Source organism: Equus asinus, chromosome 2 (genome assembly GCF_041296235.1).
Source record: "Equus asinus isolate D_3611 breed Donkey chromosome 2, EquAss-T2T_v2, whole genome shotgun sequence".
Classification (NCBI taxonomy): domain Eukaryota; kingdom Metazoa; phylum Chordata; class Mammalia; order Perissodactyla; family Equidae; genus Equus; species Equus asinus.
The window spans coordinates 82,751,066-82,765,778 of NC_091791.1; the positions used below are offsets into that span (position 1 = coordinate 82,751,066).

The 14,713-nt window shown below is 45.6% G+C and overlaps 1 long non-coding RNA gene across 1 annotated transcript; it reads left to right on the forward strand.

Moving 5' to 3' along the window:
• The first annotated feature begins 2,859 nt into the window (after positions 1 to 2,859).
• On the forward strand, positions 2,860 to 8,220 carry LOC106834714 (uncharacterized). Its single transcript, XR_001398926.3, has 3 exons — positions 2,860 to 3,047; positions 3,762 to 3,933; positions 6,656 to 8,220. It is a non-coding gene; the product is annotated as an uncharacterized lncRNA (long non-coding RNA).
• Positions 8,221 to 14,713: the final 6,493 nt, after the last annotated feature.

A 14,713-nucleotide genomic window follows, 5' to 3' on the forward strand; every position in this document is an offset into this window, starting at 1 on the left:
GGCTGAAAGTTCCAATCCTCTAATAATATGATTGATTCCTTTGGTAACCAGCCCTTATCCTGAAGTTATCTAGGGGCCCACCAAGAGCCACCTCATTAGCATAAATTCAAATATGTTTGAAAGGGGCTTAATAAGAATAACAAAAGATGCTCCTCTCACTCCTATCACTCAGGAAATTACAAAGGTTTTAGGAGCTCTACTGGGGATGAAGACCAAATATATGTTTCTTATTGTATCACAATATCACAACTCTGGTTTTTTTTTTTGAGGAAGATTAGCCCTGAGCTAACATCCGCTGCTAATCCTCCTCTTTTTTGCTGAGGAAGACTGGCCCTGACCTAACATCTGTGCTCATCTTCTTCTATTTTATATGTGGGATGCCTGCCCCAGCATGGCTTGATAAACAGTGTGTAGGTCCACACCTGGGATCCAAACTGGTGAACCCCAGGCCGCCAAAGTGGAATGTGCAAACTTAACCACTGTGCCACTGGGCTGACCCCTCTGGTCTTCTTTTTAATTTGATCTAATTTGCTATATGATTAAAAAAACTCCTAATACTTTCCTGAATTCTATCTTTTTACTTCTGAGTTTTCTAGCTCTGATTCATGTCATTCTTTTAGAGTTTTTTGAAATGAGTTGTAGATTTCATTTGTTTTGTGGGCATGTTTCCGGTATGTTTTATGGTCTGTAGGGATGTGATTCTGTGACTTTCACCTTTTTTCCTGAATAACTTTGTCTGTTATTCTTTTGTGTTGAAAATTTTTACATGAAATTAGTTTTTCTGCATCTCTAGAAGATGTCATTCCACTTGGCTTCTCTAACTTCATTGCTCTAGAGTTTCCTCTTTGGTTGTTTTCATGCAGTGTTCAAGAACATGGTGGCTTACTTTCTGAGGTCTCTACGCTCTGTTCCCCTTACCCTTTTCAGGTGGCCCCTCCATTTGTCTCCTTCCTCTGTCTCAGACTGTTCTAGCCTTTTCAGACCGCAAACCCCTTGAATTCACCCATTACTTGAGTGGGCAAAACCCTTCCAGTTTTAGCTGCTGTTCTCAAATTGGCTGTCTCAGATTTCCGTTGAGTACCTATTGGGTATTTTGGGATTTTTCAGGGATCATCAGATCCCTGACTCTCTTCGTTGCTTCCTCTTGTACAGATGTTAATACTACTCAGGTCTTGAATCTTGAATCTGTTGGTGGTTTGTCCCCACCCACTTATGTTTTGGGCATCATGGGGATACTTTGTCAGTTAGTTTTGTGGTACATATTATTCATGAAGTTTTGGTTTTGCTCTTTTGTACTACTTGTACTATCTATTTTTCATAGTGGAATTTGGGAAGTTTCAAAAATTATGCTAGAGGCGTCATCCCAGAATATTCTTCAGTCTGTGTTCAATACATTGTCTAGAAGGGTACTGTTAAAATGTACCTTAGATCATGTCATCACTTTGATAAAAATGCATTAGTGGCTCTCCATGTCACTAGAGCAAATGCCCAAGTCCTTACATTGGCTTATGAGGTGCTATGTAATCTGACTTTCTCCACCTCGCTTCCCTGTTACCTGTCTGAAGTCACCTCCTATTACTCTCCCCCTTCTTATTGTGCCATGGCCACAATGGCCTCTTTATTACTTCTAAAATGTGCCAGGAATGGTTCTACTTCAGGGTTTTTACACTTGCTATTCCCGTTGGTCTTTATTCAAACGTCACTGTCTCATTGACGCCTTCCCTGGCTGCCCTATCTAAAATTGCAACCCTTCCCAACAACACCTTTTCCCTCCACCTTTCCTGCTTCATTTTTTTCTTAGCACTTATCACCACATATTTTGTTTATTAATTCACTTATCACTATATATTTTATTTATTAATTTACTTATTCATTTTTAAAACGTCACTAGAACATAAACTCCATGGAGATGGAAGTTTCTGATCAAAACTAAATTTTTGTTGCATGAGTGGATACATTTCAAATTTCCTCCTGGCTTCACTGTGGAGAATGGCAATGTGCAGGGTGACAGAATTCGAAGGGAGAGACCAATTAGTAGGCTGCTGCAATTACCTAGGCAAGATATTGTGGTGGAAGTGGGCATAAATAGCTGAATTTGTGATCTACCTTAAAGGTAAACGGAAGACTTGCTAATTATCAACCTTAAGTTGGTAGATGCTGCCTAATTGTTTGATTGATGAACTATTGTAACGTGTGGGCGTGAAAATTACTTTCTGACAGGCTGATCACAGCTCCTGGGCCCTATAAATTCTCAGTTTTTCACAAATAATCTGCCGGGTGCAGTTAGGGGAAATCCAAGAGGACCCAAGGGAATAGATATTTTGGAGGTGGGGATAGGAAAGGTGTTCCAGTAAGAATTTGCTGCATAATAAATCAGCCTAAGCCTTAGTAACTTAACAAAACAAGGATTTATTATTTTTCACGATTTTATGAGTTGACTTGGGCAGTTTCTCTGCTGGTTTTGCCTGGGCTCACTCATGTGACTTAATTCAGCTAGAGGCTCACCTGGGCTAGAAGGTCATCTCAGGATGGCCTCTCTGACTGTCTGGCAGCTGGTGCTGGCGGTCAAGTTGGGGATCTCACTTCTCCTCCATGTGGCCTCCCCTATTCCAGCAGGCTAGCAGCTTCCTCACATGGTGGCCCCAGGGCAGCAGTTCCAGAGGGCGAAAGTGGAAGCTGCAAGGGCTGGCTTTGGAAGTCACACATTGTTACTTCTGCTAAATTCTGTTGATCAAAGCAAGTTAGAGGCTAGCCCGGATTCAAGGGATAAGGGAAATAGATTTCAATTCTTGATGGGAGTAGTAGCTAAATCATTGCCAGGGGGCGTGCTTACCAAGGTAGGAAGAATTTGTGGCCATATTTTGCAATTCTCAACAGAAAGAAACCAACATTTATTGAGTGTTAACTGTGTTCCGGACACCTTAGGTATAACCCATACTTGATTCTGCTTAATTCTCACAGCAATCCTGTGAGGATGGCCACTGAAGAAATGGAGGCCCTGGGAAAATAAACAGCCTCTCCAAGGACCCAGGACCAGCAAGGGGAAGGTAGGCATTCAAGCCCTGATTTGTCTGACTCTAAAAGCCTGGTTTTTTTTCTTTTTCTCTTTAACTCTGGTACTGGTCATGCATCTGTGGTGTATAGAAGAAGGGTTCGAGTAGTTCTGCCAAGGAGTTTTTTCTTCTCCCCTGCCCTCTTTCTCTCTTTTGCAGATTTAATGAATTCTTCACCTTCTTTGGGGATTTTTTTTTGGTCACATGCTTAATAGTTAACATTTACTGAGTAGTTACAGTACATGAACCACAGCTTTGCTCATGGCGGACCCTGCTCTCTAAACACAGTGTCCCCAGGTGACCAGGCTGCTCTGGGTTGCTGGATTGGTCAACGATTCACGGTCCCACCCAAGTGAGCCTCCTGTCCCTGGGGTTGTCAAGGCATTCTCTTGGCTGCTGATTCCCACCCCCGTGGAGGCCGCTCTGAGCAGCCAGGAGCTGGGAGCCCTGCTACGCTCCCCCAGATGGCCTGAAGAGTCCTCCTTTGGAATGTACCGGATAATGTCCTGGAGAGTCTGGGACTATAAATCGGCCGCTGGGCAGCCTCCCTCTTGGCTGGGGAGCCAGAGTACACTTGCGTGTGGATTTACCCTCTGGCCTCCATTTCCTGTTTTCTGAGGAGAAAAATGAGCAATGGTGTCTCTTTTCTGGGGAGGAGATGAAGGAGCCTTTAACCACACCCTGCTCTGCTCTTTCCCCCTGGTCTAGGTTCCCAGTTCTGCTCCAGGCAGAGGTTGCCAATTAGTGAAAGCATATTCGGACGGCAGGTTTCTTGTCTTGTGCTGACCGCTTACCTTGGTATGGCCTGTGACAGTCTCCAAGACACTTTCACTCGCACGGTCCCACGAGAACCTTGCAAGGTTCCTGCAAGGGAGGCATGGTAGGTGATAATGTTTACATTTCAGACACGAGCAACATGAGGCTGTTGCCTGACTCTTTGTGGCCATTCCGTTAGACCTAGGACTCAAGCCCAGGTCTGTTCACCTTTAAGTCTCACTTTTCTGCCCTCCTACTGAGCCTCTTGATGACCAGGTGAGGGGATGTGGGCATTAGGGAAGAGTCTGGGAGCAGGGAGCAACAGATGGCCTATGACTCTCCCCAGTATCTACTAGTCACTACCTGGAAGCCAGCAGCTATGATGTAACCACAAGCATTGTTCAGTGATGGCTGCCTTAGTTCTGTGGGTGGGACCGCAGTGCCGGCTGGCTGGGGAATCCCACTGGTGACAACACAGCATCCTTTTGAGCTGACTCGGCAGCAGATGCCCCAGACCAACTCCAAGCCTGACAGCATCTCTGCGAAGCGTGTGAAGGGACAGCAGACGTCAGAGTCCTCCTGTAAATCACCTTCATAAAGGCTCCTTGTGGTTGATTCACCGATGACTCATTTATAATCTGGTTTCAACATCGTGAGTCAAAATGTACCACTTTCATTAAAAATAACATTCACTGGGGTCTAACGGCTTTCTTTTTTCTGTTTTTTACTGTACTGTGTGGTTTCTGGATGGGAAGCTGTCAGATAGCAGGTGAGGTGTTCGGAGGGGTTTGAAGGTAATTACACATGCCTTCACGGGCTCCAACCGCTCCAGGACTGGTTGGACACAGAGTATCGAGTACCTACTGTGTGTCCTGAAGCCTTCTGACCTATGAGTGTGTGAGTGCTCAGTGTGAGCCAGTGGGAATGTGTGTGAGAGTGTGCACACTGAGTGCACGATCGAGAGGTGCAAGACAAGGTCTCTGTCCTCCAGGAGATTCTAGTCCACACATGAATCTAGGAGAGTCAGAATCACCTGGGACGCTTGTTAGAAATGCAGGTCCCGGGGCTTCACCCTACACCTCTGAGGGTGGGGCCTTGATGAATTGCTCAGGAGAGTTTTAGGCACAGTAAAGTGGCGAGCCTTGACTTTAGGTGTGAGAGATGGGAACTCCCTGTCGGCAGACCCCCTCTGCAAATGGGGGATCGAGGAGGAGCTGGGACTGAGAGAGGCTGACAGAGGAGATGAGAGAGGCTGATGGAGGAGGGGAGAGAGGAGAAGGCAGGGGCCGGGAGTGGAGTGGGGGTATGTCAGCACCAAGAGCGAAGCGGGCCCCTAGAGTCCCCACGGGAACCGTACTAAAACCCCCTGTGTTATTTGAGACACCCACTCTTTCTGGTTTGGGGACCAAAACTTGGACATCCCCTATTTCGCTGGTGACAAAAACAGTTTAGTGGGCATTCAGCAGGGTAAAAAGCCCTTGCTCTGATCGTATCTTATGTTTTGTGTTCTTTAACGATGTTAGAAGCTTCAGTGGGGAAGACACTGACGAGATACTGTTGAGTCTGACCTGGATGAACATCTCCAGGGCCCCCACCGAAGATCTAGGCAGCTCTCAGGAAACCACCATTTTATTTCAGCCATTTCGCCAATGTTTTTTGTTGGCGTTCTAAAGTTTCGTTACATGAAGACTTTTCCCTCCAAGCCTGGGGGGAAGTTTGACTTGACCCATTTGGGTCGCCACCCCCTCACTCTCTCCTCTGATGAGTCTCCTCGCCAAGGGCTCCTGGTGCCCAGGCTCTGTTAATGGTGGGAAATAAGGTGTGAGGGCCCGGAGGAAGGCTTGGAGTGGGAAGATGGATGATTCATAACAGATGGTTATGGGGGAGCAGGGAGGGCATTGTCATTCAGCATCTACGGCATGGCCTGGTCCTGCTATCCTACTCCCTTGGTGCTCCCAGCCTCAGTTGGCACAAATGCCCAGCACGCTACTAGAGCAAACCATGATCCTCACCTCTTTGCCTCAATTCTTCTCCTTCTGTATCTCCTCAGCCTATGCCTGAGCCCTCTGTGTCTTTCCATGCCTGCTCCGGTCTGAGGCCTGAACTCACTCCTCCCAGCTTCCCTCCTCTTCTGTGGCTCAGCACACTTCTAGTTGCTTCTAACACCAAGGGACCTCCCAGGATGCTTCTCCAGCCCCAGTCCACATGGCTGCCATTCTTGCTGGGTCCCTTCTCTCCCTGGAAGGTGATCAGACTGTTGGAATGGAACTCTGATGGCTTAAGGAGGGACCTTAGACATTATCTGCCATTTCCTGGTCCTCAGTCACCTCTCCTCATCAGTTAGCTGTATTTTGAGGAAAATGGCCATCTTGAGGTAAAGAGAGGGTCTCCATCCCTGGGGCTCCGTGTTTCACCTGGACGTGAGCATCAGACGATCACCTGGCCCATCACGTCACCTGGCTCATTTTCAGTAAGAAACTCACATCAGCTGAATTAGTTATTGGGGGGTTTGCTGTTGGCTTTGGAGTTGGCTTGGGGAAGGGGCTTTTTTTTAAGAAGAGAGAAGCAACATAGGGTATTGGCTAAGAGTGCAGAAACTGGAGCCAGAGTGCTTGGGTTCAAATCCAGGCTTTGTCTATGAGTGGCTGTGTGACCTTGGGTTAGTGAGTTAACCTCTATGTGCTTTGCTTTTCTTGTTCATAAAATGGGGGTGACAAAAATAGTGCCCATCTCTGAGACTTTTTTAGGGGTTAAATTAGTTAATATTTGTGAAGCATGAAGAAGAGTGTGGGGTACATAGTCAGTGCCATGTGGATTTGTTCAAGTTGTTTCCTTCACTTTTACAGAGAACCAAACGGACCCAGGGAGGATGAGTAAGCAGCATGGCCAGCACTTGCACAGGTGTCTTTTCCAGTCACTCCTCTTTGTGGGGACCCTTGATGCCAGCGATATACTACACGACCCAGGCTCTCTCCCATCCATTTGGAGCAAAGACCTCTGCATGGGGTTTTCAGATGTAGGCAGGTCTCTGCCCCGTGGCCCAGCTTTTGGTGAATATCCTCAAACGTGTCTAAAACTCATCTCAACATTCCCCCCTGCCCCCAGCTGCTCTTCTCGCCCCATTCCTGAGTTCTGTGAGTTGCCCAGCCAGAAACCGGGGTGCCAGGCTTGACTCCTCCCTCACCCCTGCCCAAAGGCCCACGAATGGTGCCTCCTAGTAGCTCTAGAATTGATCCCCCTGCCTGTACTCTAGCTCAAGCCACCGTTATATCTTCTCCAGACAACTGCAGTAGCGTCCTAATGGATGTAGTGACCTGAATGGTGGCCCTCAAATCTCAGGCCCCCATCCTTTGAACCTGTAATGTTACCTTATATGGGAAAGTTCTTGCAGATGTGATTAAGGACTTAAAAAAATTAAATTGGGGTAAAATACACAATATAATATTTACCATTTTAGTCATTTTTAAGTGTACAGTTCAGTGGCATTGAATGCATTCGTGTCATTGTGCAACCATCAGCACCATCCATCTCCGGAACTCTTCATTTTGCAAGCCTGAAATTCTGTACCCTTTAAACTTCCCATTTGTCCCCAATCCCTGCTCCAAAGCCCAGTGACCACCATTCTGCTTTCTATCTCTATGAATTTGGCTACTCTAGGGACCTCATATAAGTGGAATCATACGGTATTTGTGCTTTTGTGACTGGCTTATTTCACTTAGCATAATGTCTTCAAGGTTCATCCATGTTGTAGCATGTGTCAGCATTTCCTTCCTTTTATAGGCTGAATAATATTCCATTGTATGGATACACCACGTTTTGTTTATGTGTTCATCCATCCATCCATTTATGTACGGACACTTGGGTTGCTTCCATCTCTGGCTATTGTGAATAATGCTGCTATGAACATGGGAGTACAAAAGTATGTCCAAGTCCCCACTTTCAATTCTTTTGGGTATATGCCCAGAAGTGGAATTGATGGATCTTATGGTAATGCTGTGTTCAATTTTTTGAGGAACCTCCATACTGTTTTCCATAGTGACTGCACCATTTTACATTCCCACCAATAATACAGTAGAGTTTAAAAGGATTTTAAGATGAGGAGATTATCCTAGACTGTCCCAATGGACCCTAAATGCCATCACAAGTGTCTTTATAGGGAAAAGGCAGAGGGAGATTAGAAACATAGGGAAGGTGATATGAAGGTGAAGGCAGAGACTGGAGTGATGGGGCTATAAGCCAATGAATGCTGGCAGCCACCAGAAACTGGAAGAGGCAAGGAGTGGATTCCCCAGTAGAGCCTCTGGAGAGAGCACAGCCCTCCCGCCACCTTGATTTCAGCCCACTGCGACTGATTTCAAACTTCTGTCCTCCAGCACTGTGAAAGAATAAATAAATTTCTTTTAAGCTACCAAATTTGTGGTAATTTGTTACAGCAGCCTCAGGAAACCGATACACTGTTCTCCCCACATTGAATCTCCCACTCCTCCCACTCAATGCAGTTGCATTGTTTTTTTAAATTGGAGCATGTTACTCTTTTGTTTGGATACTTTCGACTGTTTCCCACTGCCCTTGGCGCAGTGACCAACTGCTCCTAAACAAACTGACATGGCCCTCAGTATAGCTTACTGCCTCCCTCTATGGAGGCATCACCTCAACTTCTCCTTTTGCTCTCTGCTTTCATCATACCCATTTTTCCTTGTTCCTCAAACACACCATGCCCCCTCGTCTAGCACTTCACAGTGCTGTTCTCCATCGGAATAGCCCCATCCTTGTTTTCTCGTCCCTCATTACCCCAAGTTTGTACAGGGATAACTCCTAATTTTCTGTTGGATCTGAGCTCTCAGCTGGAGCATAACTCACTGTCTCTGAGGATACTCTATATGACCTCCAGCAGAAGTTGGCTATGCAAGGCCATGTGGTCCCATAGCTCCTTTGCCCAAGCATCATCACGTGCCTCACCCTCTCTGCAGGTGCTCGTCTGCTTGTCTGTCTTCCCTCCTGGACTGGGAGCCTCGTTTTGGCAGTGACTCTGTGGGACTCACTTCTTGGTCCTCACTGTCTAGCACAGAGCTTGGTCCATGGTGTGCACTAGTGGAAATTTGCTGGCTAAATGGCTGAGCAGATGTGGGAAGGGAAGTGAGGAAAATTTCACTTCGAGACAACAAGAAAGATGTCAGAAGTCACCTTGTATGTTGTCCAAGGTGAGCAGTTCCTTGTATGTACCAGGAAGCATGTGATACCAAGCTGGGTGCCAGGAGTTGGCACCACTGTTGGAGGAGAATCAGGATGCTTCTGGAGCCAAAGAAACTACCCGAGCATTGCTCATCGCTGGCCAAGGTTTGCCCTGGAGACATCACACAGATGGTACTGGTTCATCCTGCCCTTGCCTTGAATCTAGGCTTAGCATGTTGTCATCACTCTTGTCTCCCCATCCCCAGTGCAATCCAACACACAAACACACACAATCTTGATTTACAAAGTATTTTTAAAGAAATTAAAAAAAATTTTAATACTGGTAAAATAAGTGTAACATAAATCTTACCATAACCATTTCTAAGTATGCAGCTCAGTAGTGTTAAGTACATTCACATTATTGTGCAAACATCATCACCATACATCTCCAGAACTCTTTTCATCTTGCAAGACTGAAACTATGTACCCATTGATCAACAACTCCCCATCCCAGCCCCCCACTCCAGCCCCTCACAGCCACCATTCTACTTTCTGTCTCTATGGATTTGACTACTCTAGGGACCTCATATAAGTGGAATCATACAGTATTCGTCTCGTTGCGACTAGTTCATTTCACTTAGCATAATGTGCTCAAGCTTCATCCATGTTACAACATGTGTCATGTATCAGAATTTCCTTCCTTTTCTTTTTTTTTTTAAAGATTTTATTTTTTTCCTTTTTCTCCCCAAAGCCCCCTGGTACATAGCTGTATATTCTTAGTTGTGGGTCCTTCTAGTTGTGGCATGTGGGACGCTGCCTCAGTGTGGCTCGATGAGCAGTGCCATGTCCACACCCAGGATTCGAACCGAACACTGGGCCACTTGCAGCGGAGTGCGCGAACTTAACCACTTGGCCACGGGGCCGGACCCATCCTTCCTTTTTAAGACTGAATAATATTCCATTGTATGGCTATATCACATTTTGTTTATCCATTCACCTGTCAATGGACACTTGAGTTGCTTCCACTTTTTGGCTATTGTGAATAATGCGTTATGAACATGGGTGTACATATATCTCTTTTAGACTCTGCCTCCAATTCTTTTGGATACATACCAGTGTAATTGCTGGATCGTATGGTAATTCTATGTTCAATTTTTGGAGAAATTTTCATACTGTTTTCCATAATAGCTGTACATTTTACATTCCCACCAAAAGTGAACAATGGTTCCAATTTCCTCACATCACTGACACCCAAAGTTTTGATGGGTTTTGTAGACTTTTACAATATTTCTTGGTGGAGGTCAGAGGGAGGTGGTTACATTCCATGTCATACCACAAATGTTTTTAAAAATGTTCCATAAGCATCTCTCTTTCCCTGGGATCCTACTTCCGGTGACAGATGGCTTCTCTTCTGCTCTCTTCCTCACCAACAGGAGCTCTCTGCCAGTCTAATCATCCTTTTAATTATTTATTGTTTCAAAGTATCTTTTTCTGGCTTTTAAAAAAAAGACGTTTTCTTAAGATCAGTTTTAGGTTCACATCAAAATTATGAGAAAGGTACAGATTTTTCCCATATGCCCCCTGCCTCCCCGCCACGTATCCTCCCCCATTATCAACAACCCTCACCAGAGTTGTACATTTGTTACAGCTGATGAGCCTACACTGACTCACCATAACCGCCCAAAGTTCATAGTTTACATTAGGGTTCACTCTTGGTGTTGTGCATTCTATGGCTTTGGGCAAATGTCTAACGACATGTATCCATCATTCTGGTATCACACAGAATATTGTCACTGCCCTAAAAGTCCTCTGTGCAAAAGTGTTTTTTGATTAGGTATTTGCCCATGTAGTTCAACATTAAAAACGTTCACGAGTCTCTCTCCGGGCGGTCCCACAGCCACCCAGCTCCATTCGCCAGAGGCCACCCATGTGTTACTTTCTTGAGGACTTATTTGGAGATATTTGATAAACATAATGTAGGAGAGCAAATTGATGAAGAGTAAAGTGAAGCATGAAATATGAAAGTGATGACAGGTTGGCACCCAAAACAGAACTGAAAGCACACGTACATGGAAAAATCAGATAGGTCTGTTTAACACCACCTGAGCTCACGAGTTGTAATGTAAAGTACACACCTGGTTCTTTGCATGATGTGGATCACAGAAGCACAATGTAGGTCGCACACATCTGGAAGAGAAGCAGTTTGCATGAGAGCAATCACCAAGGCAGGGCCATAAGACTATCTGGGGGGCGGTGGCCCAGGACCCCTAAAGGAGATCTTCAGTAGCTGTCTGGGCAGACTCAACAGAGGGAGCAAAGACAATAGGGGGTTTGGTGTTTGGATAAATATAGAATCCAAGCATGCATATCTGAGACATCTAGGGTACTGCAAACCTGCTTGCTCTCTCACTGATCCGATCCATCGTCAATGTGGACATATTAGCTTTAGAAGTGTGGCAGTGCTGCCCCACTTCACTGCCCTGCCTGTTGGTCTCCTTTGGAGGACGGGTTCTGGCCAGTGCAGGCCATTGTGCTTGTGAATATCTGTTCTCCTCTTCTTCACTGGCGCATGGCTAGTCTCTCCATCAAGTGAGGCCATGGACTGGTCTTCACCAATGGAAAGTGAGAGGGAGTGACAGTGCCATCCGGTTCCCTGGAACAGCTTTATTCCAGTGAAGACAACCACTACTCAGAAAGGACTCTGTTCTCTTTTTTTTCTGTAAAGATTGGCACCTGAGCTAACCTCTGTTGCCAATCTTTTTTTTCCTTCTTCTTCTCCCCAAAGTCCCCCAGGACCTAGTTGTATATTCTAGTTGTAGGTCCTTCTTCTGGTGTGCCATGTGGGACGCCACCTCAGCACGGCCTGGTGAGTGGTGCTGGGTCTGCGCCCAGGATCCGAACCGGTGAAACACTGGGCTGCCAATGCGGATCGCGTGAACTTAACCACTTGGCCGCGGGGCCGGTCCCAGAAAGGAGTCTGTTCTTAACCTCTATGTTCTGCTGCCTTCTCTTGGTTACCGCTACAAATCATATCCACCATGAAAGAACTGGGATTTATTCTTTATTCCATCATTGACGATATTCAAGAAATGCCCCCACGGGCAATCTCAACACCGCTGGGGCAAGAGCTCCCTTAGTGGAGTTGGACTGTAGCAGGGGTCTGTTTTCGGGCCCTCTCTGATCTCTTTAGAGATACTCTCTCCTCTTCACAGGGATCATGCAGATATTCCTAATTCACATCAGCAGATGGAATGCTAATCCGTGGTAGGTCTTGAGAAATACCAGCAGCATATTCAAATTCAGAATTAAACAAAATTTCACAACCCTGAATTTACATTCTATCACATAAAACCTTCACTAAATATTGACTCCAGCTGGAGGGGGTGGGGTCTGTGTGTTGCCATGTGGTGTGTCTGGTTCAGAGCATCTCTTCCTCTCCATCCCACTCCCACCTTCTGCCCCAGTTCCAGCCTCCTCTCCGCAGCCCTTCCCCATCTGTCAGGGGAGAGCTATCTTCTTGTAGGTCATCATCATTATGACATCCGTGTTAAGCAATAATCAAAACCCAAATAGAATTTCTCAGATCTTCCCTCTGGTTAAAAAAAGTCTAATACTGACAAATGATAATGTACAAATGAAATTTCACAATGTTGTAAACTATCATAACCTCAATAAAAAAAATAGAAGTGGAGAACAGATGAGTGGTTGCCGGGGTTAGGAGGGGTGGGGGTGGGAGGGTGTGGTTATAAAAAAAATCTAATAATATTTCAAGGTCAGGGCTAACAGTACAAAAGTACTGTATTCATTAATGTATACACGGATATTGAATGTATATGCTTTGTTCTGACTTTCAAATTTAACAACATGGGTAGAACTGTGAATAGATAAATATGCTTTTCATGAATTCAGGCTTCTGGCAAAAGTATTTAACGGGTAGAAATATTGAGGATTGTTCCTTTGCCACATGAAGGACGGAATAAGTAATCCTATTGGGGGCAGAATGTGTGCTTTTAGCACTAGACAAGGAGAGAGTATTTCTGAGCCAAACACACGTGAGAGGATGTCTTCCTCGATATCTTCAGAGGCCATTGAGTTGGTTTGCCTTCACAACATCCTTTCATGAGTCTTGGTCCCATTGTCAAGTTTTTCAGGTCTGTTTCAAGCCCGTGGTGACCTCTTTCTGCACTCTCGGCAGAAACTGGGGACTAAGTTTGATGTTGTTCACTATTTTCTTTTAATCAAGCTCTAGTCAAAAGTTGTCAGTGAAGTTATTAAACTGGTAAATGTAGAATTCCAGAAAGAAAACCCATGCGGGCAAAGCAAAGATTCTTTGATTCTCTAAGGGACATTTGGCAAGACTGGTTAATTTGTCACAAAATGACCAGGATCCTCTTTTAATCTTCCCATGAAAACCTGTGTACTTTGGGATTCACAGTCACATGAATCTTTGCCTGGCAGAAATGTAAATGTTTTGAGAAGGTTGTATCTTTTCGAGTTTGAGTCACTGCAGAGACCGAGGACCTGTGGATGAAGGATGGACGGTGGATGCTGATGTTCTGGGCAATTTCTAACTCTGACAAGACACAGACACCTCCTTCTCTCCCCCACCCCCACATCTCCCGTCACCTTCAGTAGACATCTGGCTTGTGGGGGCCATGGAGAGAATGTTCCCTTCTCCCCGATTCTGGCCCCTTATGACATAGGGCTGAGAAGCTAGAGGAGGCCCCCAATTCAAACTCAAACAATGGTTTATACCATTACTATTCCTTTGCCCCTTTCCAGGTGGGGATGGGAGTGTGGGAGGCGATCTCAGGCTTCTTTGTGAATTTTGAACTCTGCATGTGTGACTCAAAAAGCCCTTAAATATTCTCAAAACAGTGTCCTCCATCCATCCATCCATCCAGGGACCCATCAGACCCCTGAGACTGAGAAGGAGGAAAAAAACGAAGAGAACTGAGCTTAATTTGAGGGTTGTCAGTTGGTTGGGTATTCGTGAAATCTGGCAGACCCCCTGTTAGTAAAAATGGAGGAAGAAACATCCTGTTTTTTACTTCCTATTTTCCAGTCCCAGAGGTCCACTTGAACACACTGACTGCAGCAAGTTGGGGTTTCACCCTTGGCTGGTGTTGTTCACAGCCATGTAGACACACGTAGGGAAGGTGTGGAGCTGCTAAATGGAGGCCTGGACTTGGTGTCAGGAGACCAGGTCCAGTTCTGCAACTTGTTAGCCCTTTAGCCTTTGGCAAATTGTTTCTCATCTCCAAGGGGTGACTGTAACATGAGTACCGGCCATGTCATCAAGGTGTGGTGAGGTTCAAGTGAGAATGATGATTGAGAACTGAGCACCACTATGCAAGTGTTAGGGTTGCTTCTGAGGGCTTTAGTATGGTGGCCATATAGGAAAACTGGGTAGGGCCAGGTCTTGTTTGGAAATGTGAAAATCCAGATAATCACAGATTTTATGCTAGTAGAGCTGAATGGAAATGTAGCAAATATTTATTCCAACTCTTCCATTGGACCAGATAAGGACGTTGAATCTTAGAGAAGGGAAGTCACTTGAAGGGTTGCCTTGGGCCATTTGAACAGCCCAAAAGAAGCCCTGGAGGGACTCTGTACTCCATAGTGGGCCCACATACCCTGAAGTGGTATGGCTCCAGGGCCCCAGGAACACTTAGTTCCTCGATGGGGAGCACCTTGCAATGCCAAAGGGATGGAGAGTCTTGCCCATTTAA